This window comes from Scyliorhinus canicula, chromosome 1 (genome assembly GCF_902713615.1).
Source record: "Scyliorhinus canicula chromosome 1, sScyCan1.1, whole genome shotgun sequence".
Taxonomy (NCBI): domain Eukaryota; kingdom Metazoa; phylum Chordata; class Chondrichthyes; order Carcharhiniformes; family Scyliorhinidae; genus Scyliorhinus; species Scyliorhinus canicula.
In genome coordinates this window covers 200,489,899-200,514,235 of record NC_052146.1, presented here as the reverse complement: position 1 = coordinate 200,514,235, position 24,337 = coordinate 200,489,899, and positions in this window count along the sequence as shown.

Here is a 24,337-nt window from a genome sequence, read left to right as displayed (position 1 = left end):
ACGGCAGCTCATTTGGCCGCTTACACGGGGAACAACTAAATATCGTGGGGTCCATCCTCTTTCCAGTGGTATGGGGCACAGAGCTAAATCACTGGCTTTGAAAGCAGATCAAGGCAGGCCAGCAGCACGGTTCAATTCCTGTACCAGTCTCCTCGAACAGGCACCAGAATGTGGCGACTAGGGGCTTTTCACGGTGACTTTATTTGAAGCCTATTTCTGACAATAAATGATTTTCATTTCATTTCATTTTATATGGGCGCCAATCAGTGCGCCTTCCCCTCATTGTTGCACAAGGAAATGGCCCCAGCCTGTTCGGCTGCGATTGGCAACACATTCTTCAAGTGTGTACTGAGCAAATTCCCGGATATTTTCCCGCCTGGTTGGGGTATAATTAAAGGGGCCATGGCCAAATTCTAGGTGGACCCAGAAGCCCAGCCTGATATTTCCGTGTCTGCCTGATTCCCTGCACTGTAGTGGAAAAGGTCGAGACCAAACAGCGTTTAGAAAGTTTGGGCATTATTCGGCCTGTGTGCTTCGTGATGGGGTGGCACCAGTGGTTCCCATAATGAAGCCAGATAAGACAGTTTACCTCTGTGGCGACTATAAATTGACGGCGAGCACGGCTTCAAGATTAGACCGTTAACCCTCACCTGAAGATTTGTATGCAACATTGGTCCGTGGCCAATTCACGAAATTGGACATGAGCAACACTTATCTACAGCTGGAGCTTGATAAACCAGAACAGAAGTACATCACGAATAATACATACCAGAGACTCTATGAGTGCACCCGGCTCCTGTTTGGAGTATACTCAGCAGTGTTCCTGCACATCATGGGAAGCATTCTGCATGAGTTGCCATGCGTTGCAGTTAACTTGGACGAATGTTAGTCAAAGGGGCCATTGAACAAGAACATTTGCAGAACCTCGAGGTGGTGTCGAAGCAGTTTTCCGAATATGGTGTCCACCTGCGCGGCGTGAACTGTGTGTTTCATGCGAAAGAAGGGATATATTTGGAATATTGGGTGGACCGAGATGGCCGAAACCCGGTCACCGAGAAGCCACAGGCAATCAAAATGGTCCCCGCTCCGTGAGCCACCGCAGAACTTCACTTTCTTCTTGGATTTGTGAATTATTCTGGTGATTTATTCCGACCTAGCCTCTATTTGCTCTCACAGAAATGCCAGCCTTGGGCTTGGGGCAAGGCCCAGGATGTGGCATTAAAAAAGGTGATGTGGGGGTTGTCTTCTTCAGGGCAGTTGACTCATTTTGACTCGTCACAATTATTGTCACATGCGATGCTTCACTGTATGGCATTGGGGCAGTTCTGTCCCATCGGATGGGCGACAGCCGTGACCCTCCGATCGCTTTTGCCTCCTGGGCGCTGGCTGCGGCAGGAAGAAAATATGCCCAGGTTGAAAAGGAAGGTCCGGCGGTCATATTTGGTGTAAAGGGGTTTCACCAATATGTTTATGGCCGCCATTCTGTTATTGTCACTACTCACAAGCCATTGCTAGTCCTCTTTTGTGAAGACATGGTGGTTCCGACAATAGTGTCTGCTAGGATTCAGCACTGACCCCTGTTATTGGTTGCTTACAAATACTCTTTCGAGCACCACCCAGAGACCCAGATTGCACATGCTGATGCGTTGAGCCGACTTCCCCTGCAGGTTGAATCCGTGAACCCTCCTACGCGGACAAAGTGATGCTATCCTGAATTTGATCGAGTCCTTGCCTTGCCTTGAGTGTTCGTGACTGGAGACAAACTGACCCTGTATTTGTCAGGGTGCGGCATTCGGTAAAATACAGTGTGCAGCAGCCACAGCTACCAGGGGAGTTGAAGGTTTTTTCCTCAAAATTGTTGGAGCTGACCTTGGAGGACGGTTTCCTCCTCTGGGGCACCAGGGTTGTGGTCCCAATAAAGATATAGAGTACAGTGTTAAAGGACCTTCACAACGGACATTCCCGAAGTGTCAAAAATGAAGATGCTTGAGAGAAGCTATGTCTGGTGGTCCGGCGTGAACACCGATATCAAGACGTTGGACCAACAGTGCTCCATCTGTCAAGAGAACCAGAAGTTCACCACAGTAGCACCCCTACACCCTTGGGAGTAGCCAGGGCGTCCTTGGGTTGCATACACCCTGATTTCGCCAGTCCTTTCTTGGGTTCAAAGTTTCTAATCCTGTTGGATGCCCACTCAAAATGGCTGGAGGTGCACAGGATCACATTGATCACTTCCCGGGTGACCATCGAAGGTTTGCTCATTTCTTTTTCCACCCCCGGAATCCCTGAGGTGCTTGTGACCAATAATGGGGCCACTTTCACGAGTGAAGTGTTTGCCACTTTTGTGAAAGGGCAATGGGATTCGCCATGCCTGCACCGCCCCATATCATCCAGCATCGAATGGCTTGGCAGAGAGGGCCATGCAGACGCTTAAACGGGGACTCAAGAAACAGATGTCTGGCTCGATGGTCACAAGACTGGCAAGATTTTTATTCTTGTACAGGATTACGCTGCACACAGTAACTGGGGTAGCCCTCGTTGAGATGTTAATGGGTCGCAGGCTTTGCACACAACTGAGATTGATTCAACGAACATCAGCATGGAGGTGCGCTGTAACAAAGATTTGCAAAGGATTTGCCCAGTTCGACGTTGACCTCTTTGATATGTTGGATTGGATTGGTTTATTGTCACGTGTACCAAGGCACATTGAAAAGTATTGTTCTGCATACAGTCCAGACAATTATTTCATACATGAAAAAAAAACCATTGGGCAAACATAAAGTACACAATGTAAACACATAGACATAGGCATCGGGTGAAGCCTACAGGAGTGTAGTACTGCTCAGTACAGAAGATGTTCAGTCCACAAGAGGATCATTTAGGAGTCTGGTGACAGTGGGGAAGAAGCTGTTTTTGAATCTGTTTGTGCATGTTATCAGACTTTTGTATCTCCTGCCCGATGGAAGAAGTTGGAAGAGTGAGTAAGCCGGGTGGGAGGGATCATTGATAATGCTGCCCGCTTTCCCCAGGCAGTGGGAGGCGTAGATTGGGTCAATGGATGGGTGGCAGGTTTGTGTGATAGACTGGGTTATGTTCACGACTCTGTAGTTTCTTGCGTTCTTGGGCCGAGCAGTTGCCATACCAGGCTGTGAAGCAGCCAGACGCGATGCTTTCTATGGTGCATCTGTAAAAGTTGGTAAGAGTCAATGTGAACATGCTGAATTTCCTTAGTTTCCTGAGAAGGTATAGGCGCTATTGTGCTTTCTTGGTGGTAGCGTCGACGTGGGTGGACCAGGACAGATTGTTGGTGATGTGCACACCTAGGAAGTTGAAGCTGTCAACCATCTCCACCTCAGCCCCATTGATGCAGACAGGGGCGTGGATGATACGTTGCTTCCTGAAGTCAAGGACCAGCTATTTAATTTTGCTGACATTGAGGGAGAGATTGTTGTTGTTACACCACTCCACTAGGTTCTCAATCTCCCTCCTGTACTTTGACTGATCATTGTTTGAGATCCGACCCAGTATGGTCGTGTCAACAGCAAAATTGAAGATTGAGTCAAAACCAAATTTTGCCACACAGTCGTGTGTGTATAGGGAGTATAGTAGGGGGCCAAGTATCCAGCCTTGCGGGGCTCCAGTATTGAGGACTATCGTGGAGATGTGTTATTTATCCTTACTGATTGTGGGTCAGAAAGTCGAGGATCCAGTTGAAGAGGGAGGATCCAAGTCCTTGGTTTTGGAGCTTTGATATGAGCTTGGCTGGGATTATGGTGTTGAAGGCGGAGCTGAAGTCAATGAATAGGAGTCTGACGTAGGAGACCTTTTTGTCGAGATACTCCAGGTATGAGTGGAGGGCTAGGGAAATGGCGCCTATTGACTGGTTGTAGCGGTATGCGAATTGCAGTGGATCTAGGCATTCTGGGTGTATGGAACTTATGTGCCTCATACCAATCTCTCGAAGCACTTCATAATGATCGATGCCAAGGCCACAGGATGATAGCCGCTGAGGCACATTCTGTCATTCTTCTTTGGCACCGGTATGGTGGTCGTCTTCTTGAAGTGGGGGGTGGGGGGGGGGGGGGGGGGGGGGGGGGGGGGGCGGCTGGGAACAGAATAGGGAGAGGTTGAAGGTGTCCATGAACACATCTACTGGCTGAATTTTTGCACTTGAAGCGTACCAACAATGGTGCTCGTTGGAGCTCTGGGATTGTCGTCTGTCAAACAGGACCAGTCTCTCAACAAGTTCAGGTCTGAGGGCAACAGGTGAAACGGCACTTGGATTACATTCTGTCACAGAAATTGCTCTCTCATGAAGTGCCGCGAATGATCCTCCATCACTAATGCTGAACCAGCCTCCTGTGACGCCTCCAGTCTCTGTCGATGCTGAAATGCCCAATGTCGTGTCTTCCGACTTTGAAATGGAGATGGAGACCTCTGAGCTCTCATTTATCGACTCCCTTGTTTAGCCGACTCCTGACGATCATCTGCCAAGACGTCCGTCTCAGACGATGTGCACAGCGAAGTATACACCGAATGATCTGGCGCATCAGTTCCATGATGACTTGCCGGAGCCGAGGAGACCCGACGTCCTCCACCTGCTCCTCCTTCTCTGCCTCAATTGCTCATCGAGGGGCTCTTCGGAATTTGCGGGGGGGGAGGGAGGAATGTAATATCCTGCTGGGGACCAACAGGGTGGGCGGGAATGTTTGTCTTCCCCATGCTCCTTCAGGAGTGTGAGCTCTCCAACTAATGGCAGGGTATCACAATTAGGCATTATATATAAGGTTGGCCAATAAGGCACTGATCAGAGAGGAACTCGCTAAGGATCTACTGGGTACTGTATAACTTGTGCAAATAAAATTTGTTCATATTTTACGTGATATAGACTCTCTGTGACCTTATTAAAATTACCTTCTGTTCAAACATATTTATTTGAAAGTTTATCAGAAAAAAAGAAATATGAACGTGACATTAGTCTTGGGGATTGATGCAACATGCACAATCACAAATGGACACAAGTGTGATAACTTACTATTGTCCTTTTTGTGTTTGAGGCCAAAAGCAGTTTCAATTTTGAATAAGTGTCATAGATTATCATAGAATTTACAGTGCAGAAGGAGGCCATTCGGCCCATCATGTCTGCACCGGCTCTTGGAAAGAGCACCCTACCCAAGGTCAACACCTCCACCCTATTCCCATAACCCAGTAACCCCACCCAACACTAAGGGCAATTTTGGACACTAAAGGCAATTTATCATGGCCAATCCACCTAACCTGCACATCTTTGGACTATGGGAGGAAACCGGAGCACCCGGAGGAAACCCACGCACACACGGGGAGGATGTGCAGACTCCGCACGGCCAGTGACCCAAGCTGGAAGCGAACCTGAGACCCTGGAGCTGTGAAGCAATTGTGCTATCCACAATGCTACCGTGCTTTCTGTTTCTCTCTTCACAGATGCTACCAGGCCTGTTGAGTTATTACAGAACTTTCTGTTTTAAAAATCAGTTTCAGCCTTATAGTTTTTACACTATTTGCATGGCAAGGCAGGCAGTAACACGAGTCGGTGCTATATCTAGTCAGTTCAGGGCCCATAAGACCATAAGACATAGGAGCAGAATTAGCCCGATCAGCCCATCGTGTCTACTCCATCATTCAATCATGGCTGATATGTTTCGCATCCCAATTCTTCCCATTGTCCCGATCCACTTATTATTCAAGAGCATATCTATCTCTGTCTTTTAAAAAAAATTTCAAGTACCCAATTATTTATTTTCCAATTAAGGGGCAATTTAGTGTGGCCAATCTACTTAGCCTGGGCATCTTTTTGGTCGTGGGGGTGAGACCCACTCAAACACGGGGAGAATGTGCAAACTCCACATGGACAGTGACACGGGGCTGGGATCGAACCCGGGTCCTCAGCGCCGTAAGTGCTAACCGCTGCTCCAAAGTGGCGCCCAATCTATCTCTGTCTTCAAGACACACAGTGATTTGGCCTCCACAGCCTTCTGTGGCAATGAGTTCCACAGATTCACTACCCTTTGGCTGAAGAAATTCCTCCTCATTTCTGTTTTGAAGGAAGTATCCCTTCAGTCTGAGGCTATGCGCTCAGGTTCTAGTTACTCCTACTAGTTCAAACATCCTCTCCACGTTCACTCTTCTAGGCCTCTCAGTATCTGTGAGTTTCAAAGGGACCCCCCTCATCCTTCTAAACCCCATCGAATACAGATCCAGAATCCTCAACCACTCCTCATATGGCGAGTCCTTCATTCCGGGGATCATTCTTGTGCACCTCCTCTGGATCCACCTCAAGGCCAGCACATCCTTCCTTAGATACAGGGCCCAAAACTGCTCCCAATATTCCAAAATGGGTCTGACCAGAGTCTCATACAGCCTCAGAATTACATCCCTGCTCTTGTTTTCTAGCCCTCCCGACATGAATGCTAACATTGCATTTGCCTTCCTAACTGCCAACTGAACCTGCATGTTAACCTCAAGAGAATCCTGAACTAGGACTCCTAAGTCTCTTTGGGATTCAATTCCGGCCTCGGGTGACTGTCTGTGTGGAGTTTGCACTTTCTCCCCGTGTTTGTGTGGGTTTCCTCCAGGTGCTCCAGTTTTCTCCCACAAGCCAAAGATGCGTGCGTTATGTGGATTGGCCATACTAAATTGCACCTTAGTGTCAAAAAGGTTAGGTGGGGTTACGAGGATAGGGTGGAGGCGTGGGCTTAAGTAGGGTGCTCTTTCCAAGGGCTGGTGCAAACTTTCTTCCTTCTGCACTGTAAAATCTATGATTCTACGATTTTATGATTTAGAAAATAGTCTAAGTCTCTATTCTTCCTTCCAAAGTGCACAACCCCACATTTATCTATATTGTATTCCATCTGCCACTTCTTTGCCCACTCTCCTAGCCTGTCCACAGCTTTCTGCAGCCTCTCGGCTTCCTCAACACAACCTGTCCCTCCACATATCTTTTTATCATCTACGAACTTAGCAACAATGCCCTTAGTTCCTTATTCCAGATCATTAATGTACTTCATGAATAGCTGTGGTCCCAACACAGACCCCTGCACTAGTCACTGGCTGCCTCCTGAAAAGGACCCTTTTATTGACACAAAGTCCATTGGCTTCAGACCAATTTCTAGGCTAATGTAGAGCCAGTCCAGGGCGAAGGTAGCCTATCTCTATCCCACAGGGTGACTCCAGATGCAACCTGAAGCAATAGGTCACCATGTATTCTTCAAAAGAAATATAAAACATTGAGCTAATGTTAACAGTAAAGAATATATGAGGATCGATTTTCATCCGATAGGTGGGTCGCAGAAGTCAGGACATTTCCTGTCTGAGACCACCTTTGACAAAAATACCTGAATTCAGTTCATGAAAACTGGAATATAAAGCTAGTCTCAGTGAGGTGACCATGAAACTTTCATTGATTGTTGTAAAAACCCATCTGATTCACTAATGCTCTATAGGGAAAGAAATCGGCTGTCCTTACCAGGTCTGGCCTACATGGGACTCTCGACCGGCATAGCAATGTGCTTGACTCTTAACTGCCCTCTGAAATAGCCTTGAAAATCATACAGATCCAGGACAATTGGGGACAGGAAACAAAATCTGGGCTTTGCCTACGTTGCCCACCTCCCATGACAGAATAAGAATAAAAAGAGATCTGCACACCGGACCTCTATTGCATCTGCCTCAGCTCTATGTAGAGCATCTGGGACTGATCCCTTTGCTCCTCCTGGAGATGCCACAGACCTTGCCCTGGGCAGCAGAATCATGAAACTACCCTTTCAGTATGTTGCAGGTATGGAGAGTAACCCACCTGACATGGCTCCAAATACCCTGCAAATAAAATATTAAATTAAGAGCAGAAAACTGGGAATAAAGCACAGGTCAGTCAGTATTTTCAAAGAGTCATGGTGTCAAAATTAAATCCTAGAATATAATGGAGGAAGAATACATCAGTTTGTCTTTTACCTTCAGCAAGTTTATTGTGCATCCAATTCAGCAGAAATACAACCTCCAGATAAAACCTGCTCAGCAACTTTTCCAGCTGTGTCTATTTATGCTCTTTTGGGGGTTGAGCCAATAACCGTCACATGTCTCTTAACAAGGCATTTAGCGCATAATGTAATTTGCTGAAGCGACCAGTCTCAGAATAAGAGGTCGACCATTTAAGGGACGTCTTCAATCAGAGGATGGTGGATCTTGGGAATTCTCTACATCAGAGGGATGTGGAGGCTCAGTCATTGAGTATGAAGCAGTAAGCGATAGATTTCTAGATACCAATGATATTGAGGGATATGGCTATAGTGCGGCATGACAGTGTTAAGGTGGAAGCTCAGTCATGATCCAGTTAAATGGTGGAGGAGACTCCAAGGGCTGAATGGCCGATTCCTGTGCCTATGTTCATAATATTTGATACTTATTTTAAAAGCTGAGCCTGAGATGCAGAGATCTACAAACCCATCACCTTGAGGAGTGACGAGATCTGACTCCAAATGTCACCCTACCAACCCCCAAACCGTTAACAGCAATCCACATCTGCAGCCACTGCCATCCGATCACCTTCGCTGCTCGCTTCACCCAGTGGACCCCTGCCCAACTCCATTGGAATGCTGCCAACAGAGGAATAATGGTGGGAGTGATGGAGAAAAAGGGAAAAAAAGGACTAGCTCTTTTTTTGACCTCAACATCTCCTGCAGCATTTTACAAGACGCAATTTAACATGGTGAATTTTACAGGTTGCCTGCCAGCTTGTTTAAGGGTGTAAGTCGGGGGGGAGACATGTGCACGAAAGTGGGCAGCCAGACCGCTGCCCTCCCACCCACTCCTAAACTGTCCCCAAAATTTTGAGTTGGTTAGGCATCAGGCAGGCGACCTGATTATTCCAATTGCAGCCCTGAAGTGGATAATTAATGGTCAGTTAAGGACATCATTCCATCTCTGCTGCAAGTTGTTGGCCCATGTGGGAAGACAGAGGAGGGTGACCATTTTGGCAGCTTTTACATTGTGCTTGCTGTCTGTCAGAGACTGAGGTACCACTTTTGAAGGGTCCCTGAGCCCACCTGGAACACCCCTCACCCAAAATGGTGTCCCTCCTTTGTCCTTTCTCCCAGGCCTCTGTAACCCTCCACCCCTCCATCCCCTGCTCCCCTTTCCTCCTCCCAATGGAGCCCCAGCTACATTACAACAGCATCCTGGCAGACTTCTTATAGATTTCTGTATGCGCCTTCCTGGCAGTTAGCAAACTGGAATGAGTGGGTTGCCTTATGAGGGCAGCTTGAGCAGTTTTGGCCTCTGCTCACTGGGGTTTGGAAAAATGAGAAGTGATTGAGGCTTGACAGAGTAGACATTGAGAGGAAGCGAGAACTAGGGAACACAGATTAAACATAAAGGGTCTCTCATTTAAATATAAAGGGTCTCCCACGAGGCAGCAGTGCGAACCACTGTACCACCCTGGAGCAGGAGCTAAGACCACAATCAGATCAATCGTGGCCTTTTTGAATGGCAGAGTAGGCTCAATGGGCCAAATGGCCTCCTCCTCCTCCTTGATGATCGTCTGCCCTGTTTATCTGCTGTGCTAACACTGAAAGCGACATCAGCCTTCACACGCATGCGTAACTCTGCTCTGTATAAATCAGTGCTTCCTACTCGTCTCAGATTAGCGCCTGCAGCATAAAAGGAATATGCGTAATGCAGTCAAGGAACTACACTCTAATTACACAGGCAAAAGTAAGGAAAGCAAATAACTGACTGAGTTATGTGGAAAAGTAAATATATACATCAGCCCTTAAAGAAAAACAGACTAATTACAGCACCGAGCTTACAGAACTGAACGGTTTCAGTGTATATAACAAATCTGTGACTATGCTGCTGATGGACAGGGTCAACACCCCTTGGCATTGTAGCTCATGTAGATCTATAAACCAATTAGCAAAAAGTCACCTGAGATCAAATTGAGAAATTGGAACTATTTATTGGCTACATGTTTTGCTGTAACTTTGTCCTTTCCTTCAAGCAATTATCATTATTGCCATTTGGTCATAACCTCTTCAGGGTGGCCAGGGTGAGTAGGCAGCACTGTGCCCATGGCACTAACACGTGTCCCACACACCCATAACCCTAACACCCCAATACGGAGGGCAGCTGAACCCCCACCTTGCCCCACAGCTGGAATCCATACCAGCCACCATGGCCGGTGCCCTGACCACTGAGGCCACCAGCTACCACCTCCATGACTGCATGAGTCAGACTGTCTAACACTGTAATTGTCTGTTCTCTCCCACCACCCCCCTCCCTCCCTCCGCCGGACCTGCAGCCCCTCACCGTGGCTGGGCAGAGGGCCCTGGATGTGGTCGGCGGACCGGAGGAACGGGAGGCTGCCAAGGTGGAGCTCGGCCATGGGCGAGGAAGTGAGAACCCGCTTTGTTGCGTTTCCCCATGACAAGTGTGCCAACCCCACCACCATCCTCACCCCCACACCACCCTCACGCCCACACCACCCTCACCCCACAGCATCACCTCCCACCCTCACTCACACTCCCCACATCATGCTTCTAGTCTCGTGTTTTACAGGATGTGGGGTGGGTCCATTTGATGTCCCCCACCCCTGGTTAGTGCCACAACCGGAGACTTCAGTTGAGCAGTGGCGTAGAAGGCAGCTCGAACACCAGCCCTCTGCCCGAGACTCAGGAGACCCCGAAACACAGGTCGGAGGATGTCAGTGATTTTCCTTCACAGCTGTCTCCAACACCCTCCACCATCCCAGAGACGCTCAACTCGGTTGGGCATGTTAGCGAAGAGGCTCCTGGGACTCCATCTGGTGTGCACCACACAGTTAACCCAGTAAAGCAGGTGAAGGTAGGAACACCTGAGGGGGTGGACGGGCGGATGGAAGGCCGACCCCAGGGATTAGCTGTCGTCCAGACGGGTCTTGAGCTTCTGGAACAAACAGATATAGTGGAGATGCAGTCGCAGAGCCAGGGACTGTATGAGAGGCTGTCGGCGAGCATCCAGCACCTGCAGGTGCAGTTGGAGGAGTCCAACCCTTTGCAGAAGCGGGAGATGATACTGACAATGCGTGACACCCAGGCCAACACCACACAGGTGGCGTCCGCAGTGGTGGTATTGAGGGTGATGATTTTGGCTATGGATCAGCATGTCCAAGGCCTGGAGCATTCTGTGCAGACGCTGGCCAAGGCCAAGGACAGGTTTGCTGCCTCACAGGTGACCATGTCCCAGAGTCACCTGGAAATCACAGCGGCGCTCCTGAGCGTGGCCCAGACCCAGCAGGCCATGGCTGGGAACATCGGCAGCTTTTCCCAGGCGCTAACCGACGTAGCACAGACACAGAGGGAGGTGGCCCAGTCCCAGAGGGAGATGGCGCAGTCACTGGCTGATGTGGCACAGACCCAGAAGGTGGTGGCACAGTCACAGCGTGATGTGGCACAGTCCCAGACGGAGGTGATCCACTCCCTGTGCTCCATCCAGGCAAGGGCATCCTAGAAGGCGGCCACCACAGGGACCTAGGTCGCAGGGCAGGTATCAAGCAGGCTGACTCCACTCTTGCTGTGCCATCTCGGGAATCACCTAGACGTAGCATTAGGGCCCAGAAGGCCAGGAGGTTATACACTAGTTAAGTTGACACGGGTGCAGAGCACAGTTCTGTTCTTGGGGCTCGGGCACAAATCTGTAAATATTCATTCACATTAAGCACCACCGTTACAACCTGCCTCGGTTCTGTGTCTGGTGGGTGTGAGGGGTGGGCTGGTCTAGGCTGGTCGGGTGGGGGGAATGGGCGCACCCTGTGGATGGCCTAGGCTCCAGACCACTCTATCCATCTCCACCACCGTAGGGATCTGATGGGACCGTGTGGTGTAATGGTCAGCTCGCATGCAGGGATCACCCAAGTGGACGGTAGAAAGTGTCGCCGTGGGCAGGAGTCAGATGTTGTCAAATGTGGAGCACCAGAGCTCATTGCAGAGCGGGTTGTCATCATCCACCATCCCATGGACCAGATCAGCTGTTACTGCCAACCCACGGCCTGCACCCCGTAGTGTGGCAGGTATGTATCATGGCAAGGATTGCAGGCGGGGGGTGGCCGGTGTGGGGGGGGGAAGGGTGCAGTAAGGGGATGGGATGTGCTGTCCGTGCCCCTCCTCCCTCCACACCTCCCTCCCCACTCAGTGAACCTGGAGGCGATAAGTGCGTCGCATGCACGTTGGTCCTGGCACACACTTTGTGTGGCCTCCTGTTACTGCCTTGGCCCCATGTCCCACCCATCCTCGCCCTCCCCCACATCCTTCACGTCAGACGAGGTCTGGCATTCCTCCTTCTCCAGTACGTTGTCCCTCTGCTACACGATATTGTGGAGGACGCAGCAGGCTGCCATGATGTGGGCGACCCTCTAAGCATCATACTGGAGAGCCCCTCCAAAGCTGTTCAGGCACCTGAAACGCACCTTCATGAGGCCGAAGCACCACTCGGTCATGCTCCTGGTCGCTGCATGGGCTTTGTTGTACCGGGTCTCCACGTTGGTCCGTGGCCTCTGGATAGGCGTCGTCAAGCATGACTGCAATGGAAAACCCCTGTCACCCAGGAGCCAAACCCCAGACAGGGGGGTGTCTCGAACATGCCTGAAATCATTGTGTGTGCCAGGATAAAGGTGTGATCCACACTACCCGGGTATCTGAAGCAGGCGTCAATGTTGCGTAGCTGCACGTTTATCAAGTGGAACTCCTTTTGGTTTCTGTAGAGCAGCCAGCCATCTGCAGGTGCCCGTAGGGGGATATGCATCCAGTCGATCACCCCCTGGACACGGGGCATCCTGGCGATGTCAGCGAATCCTGCTGCCCAGGCATCCTGGTGGGCTCGGTCTACATTGAAGTGAATGTATTGAGCCGCCTGGGCATACAGGGCCACCATGACGGAGCCAATGCACCTGTAATAATCTTGATTAGTGTCACAAGTAGGCTAACATTAACAATGTGAAAAGCCCCTAGTCGCCACACTCCAGCACCTTTCGGGTACACGGAGGGAGAATTCAGAATGTCAAAGTCACCAAACAAGTAGGCCTTTCTGGACTTGTTGGAGGAAACTGGAGCACTCGGAGGAAACCCTCGCTGACATAGGATGTTTAGCACAGGGCTAAATCGCTGGCTTTGAAAGCGGACCAGCAGCACGGTTCAATTCCCGTAACAGCCTCCCTGAACAGGCGCCGGAATATGACGACTAGGGGCTTTTCACAGTAACTTGATTTGAAGCCTACTTGTGTCAATAAGCGATTTTCATTTCATTTCACATAGAGAGAACGTGCAGACTCCGCACAGATAGTGACCCAAGCTGGGAATCGAACTCGGATCCCTGGCGCGGTGAAGCTACCATGCTGCCCCAGTGCATCCCAATGGTATCTGTGCACCGAGATCTGAGAGATCCTGGACAGATCCCCACTCGGCGCTCAGGGTGACCATCACTTGGTGTCAACCCGGTGTGGGTGTCCTCCCCCATACCCCCACAGTGCCATCTGTGCACCGAGGGTAAAATATGTCTCCGGTGCTAAATCATTTCCTTCTCTTGGCTAATTGAGCCCTGCCTGTTTTGTTTGGTAATCATTATTGTGAAATGCCTTCAGACGTTTTCTTGCACCAAAGGTACTACACAAATGGAAGTTTTGGTTGTTCCTTGGAACCAGGCAAAGAAGGACCTCGGGTTACGAACTGTGATTAAGTGTATTCCTGGAGGTTTCATCACATGACTTGTCCTCACATTCCAGCCATTGGTCATCTATTCTTGTGACCCACTGACCTTCCTACACCAATTGGAAAGCACAAAGGCTCATTACCCAACTGGATGATGTTTGACTCTTAGCAGAGTCTTTTTCCCCATTTTCAATACTTCTATATCGGATAAAGAGAAACGTTAAGAGCAGCACGGTGACACAGTGGTTAGCTCTACTGCCTCACGGCACTGAGGACGCGGGTTTGATCCCCGCCCTGGACCATTGTCCGTGTGGAGTTTGCACATTCACCCCGCGTTTGCGTGGGTTCCGCCCCCACAACCCAAAGATGTGCAGGATGGGTGGATTGACCATGCTACATTTCCCCTTAAATTGGAAAAAAAGGAATTGGGTACTCTAAATTTACATTAAAAAAGACACATTCAAATAATTTTTTTGAAACTATTTTTAAAAAATGTCCTGATAATTTGTCTCCAGGTTTGAAAACAGGAGTGTCCTTCGGATTTGATCTTCAATTCCTGGAGGCACCCGCCGAAACCTGGATGTTCGGCAACCGGAGCAGCATCTGTAACCAATGGAGGCAACCGTTTTTCTTTCATTCTGGAGAACTTTTCAAAAATGCCCAAATGACTCAAAATAGCATTGCCATAAACCAGGCATTGTCAAAGTCGGGGTGGCAACCCGTGGGTGGGTCGCGGGCAGGTGTCAGGAGGGTCGCGGAGCCGTCCATCGCGGCGCTCCCAATCGCGCAAATCCACACACAACAGCCGCAGCAGCTGGCCTTTAATAACGCCGGCTGCAAGTGGCCTTCAAAATGGCCACGAACATGTAAAACAAAATGCGGCCACACTGCGCATGCGTGTCCGATTGTAAGTTCAGGGGGGTTTATTCATTTTATTGCATTCATTTATTTTATTCATTTTATTTTTATTTTTTTTACAAGTTTAGAGAGGGGTTTATTTGATAAAATTTTACAGGAAAAAAATGCAGACCTTTGGACAGATGGAGACTCCATACTTTCCGACACCGGAATGCTTCACCTTCACCCAACAGGTTCCATTGGAGGAGCGCGTACGAGGGCCAAAGGAACACAAAAGCATTTCCTCCATTTTTGTCAGCAGCAAACAAGGTAAGAGAAAATGGTGGGACGCGCAGGTCAGCCAGCATTGACTGGTGTGGCGTGGTTCGCAAAGGTCGGCCAGCATGGGTCGCGAAGGTCAGCCGTCGTGGGTCGCCAAGGTCGGCCGGGTTGGGTCCCGAAGGTTGGTCGGTTGGTAAAAATGGGTCCCTGGAAAAAAAGTTTGAAAAACATTGCCATATACCATTCCTGTCAGTGAGCATCAAATTGAAAGTTCAGAGTTTGTGTGTATGTGTGCCTCTCTCTCTCTCTCCCTTTTTGTGTCTCATTTTCCTACTCATTCGTCAAGCACAAATTGACAGTTTGAATGCTTAACTGGGCATATTCATGTTTGTTGTGCAATGAAAAGGCTGCCATGAATAGTCTCCTCCTGCTGACTAGCTTTTTAGTGGCCCAGCTACCTCAGGTATTTTAATCGATCGGAGGCCAGTTACTTCCGAAAAGCAGAACCAGAACACAACTGACAGGAAGTTCATTGATTTTGAAAGTGTTTAAAAAAAATATATACATATAACCCCCTCCCCTGTTACTTTAAAATACCGCAATGGGTTTGAGTTTTACAGGCACATTGCACAACGGCGGCGATAAGCCACACTCAAAGCATAAAACCTTTGCAACTGAGAAAGTAGCCGGGCTCTGCTCTGCGAAGATTAAATTCAGTTAAAATAAAGGGCAAAACCTGCTGAGGATTCGTACATCGTGACCTCAGCTCCTTCAGATTTAGCAGCATTCACAGTGGTCAAAGCAGCCTACTCACCTCCACACCGTGCACCAATTCAATTAGTCATGATAAGAGATTCCGCAGCCTCCCACCCCCATCTTATTATTCTTAAATTAAAGACTGGACTCAAGACAAACACAACCGGGGTGCCGCCTCTGATCCATTGCGTGCCCTCTGCCAGAACACAATGGGGACTCCTGCAGATTGTAGGGTTCAATTCTGATCCCTTTTCACACGGCACACAGACAGGTCATTCAACTTCTTTTTTTTGGAAAGATAAATCCTGCTTTCTGCGTACAAAAGCACAGCAGGCCCAGGCAAAGACAATGCCCTGGAGCCCAATTGTCACAAGGCAAGTAATTGGGAGACAAAGACTTTCTCGGCTTTCATTTACTCGTTGTGCACCTCCACAGCGTTCAATACAGGCTTGACTTCGATGTCTGAATTAATCCTTGCAGCCTGAGTAAACTTGTTTTGTATGTTAAGCAGACCTATCAAAGTGTCTGGCATTTGGAATAAGATTTGCTCACTTTTGGTGCGAAAAAAAAGTGACCTATTTAATTGCATCTCTGTCCTAAAAGCAAACACATTACTTAAGACTGATTTTTCGAATGCCTACTCCTGGTTCAGAGCCTTCTCCCGCTGGGAACACATTTTGGAAAATTGTGAACGTGCTTCTGACCCAGCTCCTGTTCTCTTGTGTTTCCATTTCTGATGCATCTCAATCTTTGCAATCATAAATCTTACTCACAGCTTGACTTTCCCTCCACTGATTAACAAATTAATACAACAAATTGTTGTACATTTTGTTTCAAGAATTGTTCTCAATTTGCATTTGTGAAGTCAAATATATCTCAAAGCAGGCTTCCGCTAACAGTCTGAAAAATAAAATGTCATGGAAAAGTATGAAGCAGAATGAAAATAAGGAAAACTAGTTTTGGAAGCAAACTATGTCTTAGTTATTTTCTTCCTTGCCAAGCTGCACCCGTCCATCTCCTTGCATTTGCTAACGATATTGGCTCCTTGTTAGGGCGCTGTTCCACAACAATGAAGTCCCTTCAACAGCCCCTCACACATGATCATCACTTTTGGGTTAGTCTTAAAGGTGAGTGTTTAACCCCAAAATGGAGAGGAATAGTCAAACCCCAAGGCTGAAGTCCCCGGTCCCCCGGCCGCATGTTTCGCGCGGCGTGTCGTTCGCTGGCAGCGGAATTCTCTACTCCTGCCGCTTGTCAACAGGATTTCCCATTGAAGCCATCCCATGCCGCTGGGAAACCCATGGATGGGGGTGCGATTCCGGCAGTAACAGAGAATTCCGGCCCAAGCCTCATCTCATCCTTGCTTGGTGTCCAAAATAGAAAGGTTCAGCATTAATTAAAGCACTTTCATGACCACTGGAAGTTCTCAAAGCACTTTACAGCCAAAAAAGTATTTTTGAGGTGCTTGTACATAATAGTTGTTCATGGGAAGAGATAGCTGAAGGAACAAGCAAGGAGATACACCTCCTACTGGAAAGGAAATGCTGACAGTGACCATCATGTCCACGGGATTAATTTTTAAAAAAATGTATTACTTTATCAGAGTTACAAAGCCAGAGCTCTGAGTGTGGAAAGGGGCAAACCCCTAATCCAGCTCCTTGCCTGCTCCAAAAAACAATTCAAATTGAATCTAATTCATGGTCCCCACGAGAGAGACATACCAGATCCGGGCATTACACCTGTTCACGCTCATCTTATTTTTACCATCCGGAATATTGGTAGCACTGCCAGAACTCCCCAATTATGTAATTGAAAGGTTTATGACACTTCACCTATAGCTCAGCCATAATCAATCTCCACTATAATCGGAACTTATGGCCTGGCCCTTGACTCTGATGAAGATGTTACGGAAATGTTCTATTCTGACGTTAATGAATCCAGAGAATCCCTGCAGTGCAGAAGGAAACCATTTTGCCCACTGAGACTGCATCGACCCTCTGAAAGATGGTCTACCTCGGCCAACTCCCTCATCCTATCCCCTTAACCCCACCTAACCTTCATATCTTTGGACACTAAGGGCCAATTTCTTTAGCATGGCCAATCCGCCTAACCCGCACATCTTTAGAATGTGGGAGGAAAAAGGAGTACCCAGAGGAAACCCAAGCTGACATGAGGAGAACATGCAAACTCCAAACAGTCACCCAAGGCCAGAACTGATCCTGAGTCCCCGGTACTGTGAGGCAACAGTGCTAACAACTGTGCCACTGTGCGGCCTCCAAGTACTCAATGGCCATCCCAAAAGAAGAAACGGTCAACCTTCTGAGCCACCATGCTAGGATTGGCAATGATTCCAATGTCTGGAGAGGAACCAGTGGGAAAAATGGGATGTGAAAAGGCAATGCAAAAAAGTGTCCTGCTGCTGACAGAGTGTGCTCGGCATGACCTCATGACAATATACACCCTCTCGTGCCAGGAGGTTCAATACAAAACCACATGGAGGCATCAAAACCACATTGGCACCTCCTGGATTCCGTCATTGTTCAAGTTGTTATGGGCTAGGGTTTAGAGAACCCCAAAATGTATCATGAAGTTCACCTGACCCACAACTTTTAACAGATTGTGGTTATGGGGAAAACACGGACCTACCTTACAGGTGTAGTGCAACAGAGAGTTAAAGAACTTTTAAATTAAAACAATGTTTATTTATGAAACCAGTTAACACTTTATAAACCCACAGTAAATATCTTAACAACTATCAACATCCCCACAGATACAATATTCTATAAGTAACCCTTAATCTGCCCTTGCAACATCCATGAGACAAAATAACCTTTTTAAACACAGAGATCAGGTTTAAATTCTCTATTGAGAGCAGTTATCACTTTGAAATCACCCAAATGATCTGGAGACAGTCTTTAGATTGCAGAGCGATCCTTATACAGCTGCTTGCTTTTCCTGCAGCTATCCAGCTCTCAAAACAAAACTAAAACACACCCTGTGGCTGACAGCCCACAGCGCAAGTAAAAGCAGACAGACAGTCCAGCTCCACCCACACTCTGACATCAATAATAAACACCCATTTCTTAAGGTACATCCACTACAGCTATTTTATAAACACCCATTTCTTAAAGGTACCCTCACATGACAAAGTCAAAGATCTAAGTGATCCATCCAGGGTTGTGATGCTTGCTGGACTGATCATGACTTGTTTGATCAGTGATGAACACCCATCGAGCACCCAGACATCACAAGACCCAAAGGTCCAAGAGGACGACGATCAATGTCTCAGCCCTAAAAGCAGCCAGGTTGGAGAGAGGAATTCCAAGTTCAGCTCAAAATCATCTTGAAGATCTTCACAAATCCAACTCAATTCCCAAACAGTGGGTTCAAATAAAGTCGGCTGTACCATACTCATGTGTCCATACCATTGGTTTGAGCATTGTCGTCACCAGGAGGTCAATGAAAAATGATGGAGAAATATATAACCTCTCGGAACAAAAATGAGCAGCCTTTATTACCTGGAAGAACAGCCTATGGTCACAAGTTAAGGAAACACCATACCACTGGATAAAAGCAAATTACTGTGGATGCTGGAATCTGAAACCAAAATAGAAAATGCTGGAAAATCTCAGCAGCTCTGGCAGCTTCTGTCGGGAGAGAAAAGAGCTAACGTTTTGAGTCCGATGATTCTTTGTCAAAGCTAAAAGGCATAGAAAATGAGAGATATTTTTATTGTGGGGTGAGGAAATAAAAGATGAGTCATAGTCACAGAAACAAGGGAACATACCAACATCCCAACTGTTCGAGGCTGACAGCTAAAGACAAATGAGAAATATAAATGGCATGTGGTAGGAAGGGAAAGCCTGAGAGATATATAGACCATCTTGGCATGCAAAGCTTTTTTTGAATCCATCAGGGCCTTCTGTAGACCAAGGTCAAATGGGCAAAATTCCTTTTGCTCACAGCATGGTATATCTCTCCTCTAGGGTTACGAAGCTATCCATTAACATTGGAAAGAACATTCTGAACATCTCAACTCTAAATCCACAGGGGTTGATGTTCTACAGGCAATCCCCAGCACCCTGTGCATGATTCCATGGGTGACCCACCATCAGTGGAGAGTTGCAACAAGCAATCAAACAGTGAAAAACAACAAAGCCTGCAGCCCTGATGGTATTCCAGCTGAGGTCTTCATAGCTCAGAGCAAGTCTCCATGTCCTCACCCTTTGGATTTAGGAGGAAAAAGCACTCCCCTCACCAACTTTAGGAATGGGACAGTTGTAACTATTTTCAAAAAAGGAGATAAATCATGCTGTGGAAACTAACCAGGTATTTCACGCTTGCCTAAAGGAAGGAAAATCATGACACACGTTCTTCTAAATCACCTATTTCCTGTGGACCTGACTATTCCAACACATTCCTCCTGCCGGTCTCCCACATTCTACCTTCGGTAAACTCTGCTGCCTCTGTCTTAACTTTCAGCAATTCCCCTTCCCTATTATCCCTGTTCTCAATGACCTACATTGACTCCCAGTCAAGCAGCATCTTGATATTGAAATTCTCATTCTTGTTTTCAAATCCCTCCATGGCCTCTCCCCATCCCTATTTCTGTGATCTCCTCCAACCCTATAACCCTCTAGATATCTGCACTCCTCTAAATCTTGCCTTTTGTGCATTCCCAATTATAATTCGTCCACCATTGATGGCTGCGCCTTCAATTGCTTCGGTCTAATGCTCAGGGATATCTTCTCTAAGCTTCTCTGTCTCTCCATCTCGCTTTCCTCCTTTAAGTAAACTATTAAAAACCATCTCTTCCACCCAGGCTTTGATTATCAGACCTAATACCTTCAAATCTGTTTGGTTTCATGATGCACCTTGTGACATTTCATTGTGTTGACATGATTGAAACCTTTAAGATTCTGAGGGGTATTGACAGGGATGGTGTGGAGAAGATGTTTCCTCTTGTGGAAGACTCCAGAACGAGGGGTCAATGTTTAGAAATAATTGGTTGCCCATTTAAGACAGAGATGAGGAGAATTTCTTTCTCTCAGAGGGTAATGAGTCTTTGGAAACTCTCTTCCTGAAAAGGCAGTGAAAACTGAGTCTTTGAATTTTTTTGTGGCAGAGGTGCATTCTTGATAAGCAAAAGGGTGAAACCTTATTGGGATGGGCCGGAGCTAATCATCAGATCAGCCATGATCTTATTGAATGGTGCAGCAAGCTCGAAGGGCTGAATGGCCTACTCCTGCTCCTACCTAGGTCCTATACAAACATATAAACTAGGAGCAGGAGTATGCCATCGGCCCTTCAAGCTTGCTTCACCATTCAATAAGATCATGGCTGATCCTCGATCTCAATCCCATATTTCTCCCCATGCCCTATGACGCCATTAAAATCTAAAATGTATCTGTCTCTTTCTTGAATACATTCAGTGACTTGGCCTCCACGGCCTTCTGTGGTAGCTAATTCCACAGGTTCATGACCCTTTGAGTGAAGACATTTTTCCTCACTTCAGTCCCAAATGGTCCACCCTGTATCCTGAGATTGTGTCCTCTGGTTCTACATTCCCCAACCAGGGAAAACATTCTCCTTGCATCCAATCTATCCAGCCCTGTGGGCGCGATTCTCCGCTGCCCACAATGGGTCGGAGAATAGCGGGAGGGCCTTCCCGACAATTTTCACGGCCTCCCTCTATTCTCCCCCCCCTCTGGCCGCCCCCCGACACGAATCGCTGCTCGCCGTTTCTTACGGCGAACAGCGATTCTCTGCAGGCCGATGGGCCGAATACCGTGGAGTTTACGGCCGTTTTCACGCCCGCGATCACACCTGCTTTCAGCATTCGTGAAAACAGCCGCAAAGTGCCCGTCCCGGACAACCATGGCACCGATTGGCACGGCTGCACCACGGCCGTGCCAAGGGTGGCATGGGCCTGCAATCGGTGGGCACCGATCACGGGCAGCGGGTCCAATACCCGCTCACTATTTGTTCTTCCACCGCCCCGCAGGATCAGTCCGTGGGGTGGCTGAGGGGCATGACGGCCCGCGCATGCGCGGGTTTGACGCGTCTGCGTGATGACGTCATCCGCGCATGCGCGGGTTGGAGCCGTCCAACCGGCGCATGCGCGGCTGACGTCATCATGCGCGTCAGCCACCGTGACTCTTGGCAGGCGGAGTTAGCGACATTCGCTAACTCCGCGTCGCCGTGATTCCCCCGGCCTCGATACTAGCCCCGCCCGGGGGGGAGAATCGGGTCCCGGGACGGAGCTCCGAGGCTGGCGTGAAACACGGCCAGTTTCACGCCTGCCTTCTCGGCACGCCGGATTTGCGGAGAATCGCGCCCATATGTTTCAATCAGATCTTCACTCATCCTTCTGAACTCGAGTGAATACAGGCTCGGTTGAGCCAAGGTTAAAAGCAAGATGGTACTGGAGTGTGCCGACTCTCTGTGAGCTCTCTGACACAGATCCTCTTCCTACATGTCCTATAACCGTGCTAATCTCTTAAAACGTAATTCTAGCACTAAAACTAACCTTTCTCTTTTATGTTCTCTTGCAGGTTTGAAGATCCTCAGAGGCCCGTGGACTGGATCAGAAGACCCGACCTGGGAGGACTCCTCCAACGACCCGACCTGGAAGTTGAAGAGTTCTAAACCAGAAGTCCGACACCACCTTGAGTAGGACCCAACCCGGCTCTCAGAGTGCCCGACCCAGCCTGAGAACCGACGCCAGCCCCTGGACCGCCCGATTCAGCCGCCGGAGCTCCCGACCTGGCCCAAACCAAACCGGAGAGGCCCACCTAGTGACTCGATCTGGAGAGGCTCGCCCAGCGACCTGATTTACCGGAGGATGGAAGGAAGAATCCACATGGAGGCCCGACCAGGCCTACTCCAAAGCCCGATTCCAGGAGCGCCCGACCAGACCACAAACACTGGAACAGAACATGGGACCCGGCCCAATCTGACCCATAAGACCATAAGACATAGGAGCAGAATTAGGCCACTTGGCTCATCGAGTCTGCTCCGTCATTCAATCATGGCTGATATTTTCTCATCTCCGTTCTCCTGCCTTCTCCCCATAACCCCTGACCCCCTTATTAAACAAGAATCTATCTATGTCTTAAAGACACTAAGTGATTTGGCCTCCACACCCTTCTGCGGCAAAGAGTTCCACAGATTCACTACCCTCTGGCTGAAGAAATGCCTCCTCATCTCTGTTTTAAAGGATCATCCCTTTATTCTGAGATGGTGTCCTCTGGATCTAGTTTCCCCTACAAGTGGAAACATCCTCGCTATGTCCACTCTATCCAGACCTCACAGTGTCCTGTAAGTTTCAATAAGATCCCGCCTCGTCCTTCTGAACTCCAACGAGTACAGACCCAGAGTCCTCAACCATTCCTCATGCGACAAGTTCTTGATTCCCGGGATCAATCTTCTGAACCTCCTTTGGACCCTTTCCAAGGCCAGCACATCCTTCCTTAGATACAGGGCCCAAACTGCTCATAATACTCCAAATGGCGTCTGACCAGAGCCTTGTACAGCCTCAGAAGTAAAACCCTGGTCTTGACATGAATGCTAACATTGTATTTGCCTTCTTAACCGCCGGCTGAACCTGCACGTTAACCTTAAAAGAATCATGAACAAGGGGCGGAATTCTCCGACCCCCCCCGGGGGGATCGGAGAATCGCCCGGGGCCGACGTCAATCCCGCCCCCGCCGTGTCCCGAATTCTCCGTCCCCCGAGATTCGGCGGGGTGGGAATCGCGTCGCACCGTTCGGCGGGCCCCCCGCGCCGATTCTCCGGCCCACGAGCGGCCGAACTCCCGCCGCTGCCAAGCCTTTCCCGCCGCCGTGTTTTAAACCACCTCTCTTACTGGCGGGATTGGCGACTCGGGCAGGCTCTGGGGTCCTGGGAGGGGGGGGGGGGGATCTGTCCCTAGGGGGTGCCCACACCATGGCCTGGCCCGCAAGCGGGACTGTGCCATGGGGGCACTCTTTTTCTTCCACCCCCGCCATGGCCTTCACCATGGCGGAGGCGGCAGAGACGCCCTCTCCTGCGCATGCGCCGGTATGACGTCAGCAACCGCTGATGCACCGGCGCATACGCGGATGTACGCCGGCCGGCGAAATCCTTTTGGCCCCGGTTGGCGTGGCGCCAAAGACCGTTCACGCCAGCCGGTGGAGTGGGAACCACTCCGGCGCGGGCCGAGCCCCTCAATGTGAGGGCTTGGCCCCTAAAGGTGCGGAGAATTCCGGGGACCCCCCGCCGCGCCGGGTAGGGGAGAATCCCGGCCCAGGAATCCCAAGTCCCTTTGTGCTTCTGATTTCCTCAGCATTTCCCAATTTAGAAAATAGTCTATGCCTAAATTCCCCCTTCCAAAGTGCATAACCTCACACTTTTCCACATTGTATTTCATCTGCCACTTCATTGCCCACTCTCCTAGCTTGTCCAAATCCGTCTCCAGCCCCCTTGCTTCCTCAGTACTACCTGTCCCTCTACGGATCTTTGTATCATCTGCAAATTTAGCAACAGTGTCTTCAGTTCCTTCTTCCAGATCATTAATGTATATTGTGAAAAGTTGTGGCACAGACCCCTGAGGCACACCACTAGTCACCGGCTGCCAACTTGAAAAAGACCCCTTTATTCACACTCTCTGCCTTCTGCAGTTAGCCAATCCTCTATCTATGTCAGGATCTTACCCTTAACACCAGGGGCTTTTAACTTATTTAACAGTCTCCTATGCGGCACCTGGTCAAAGG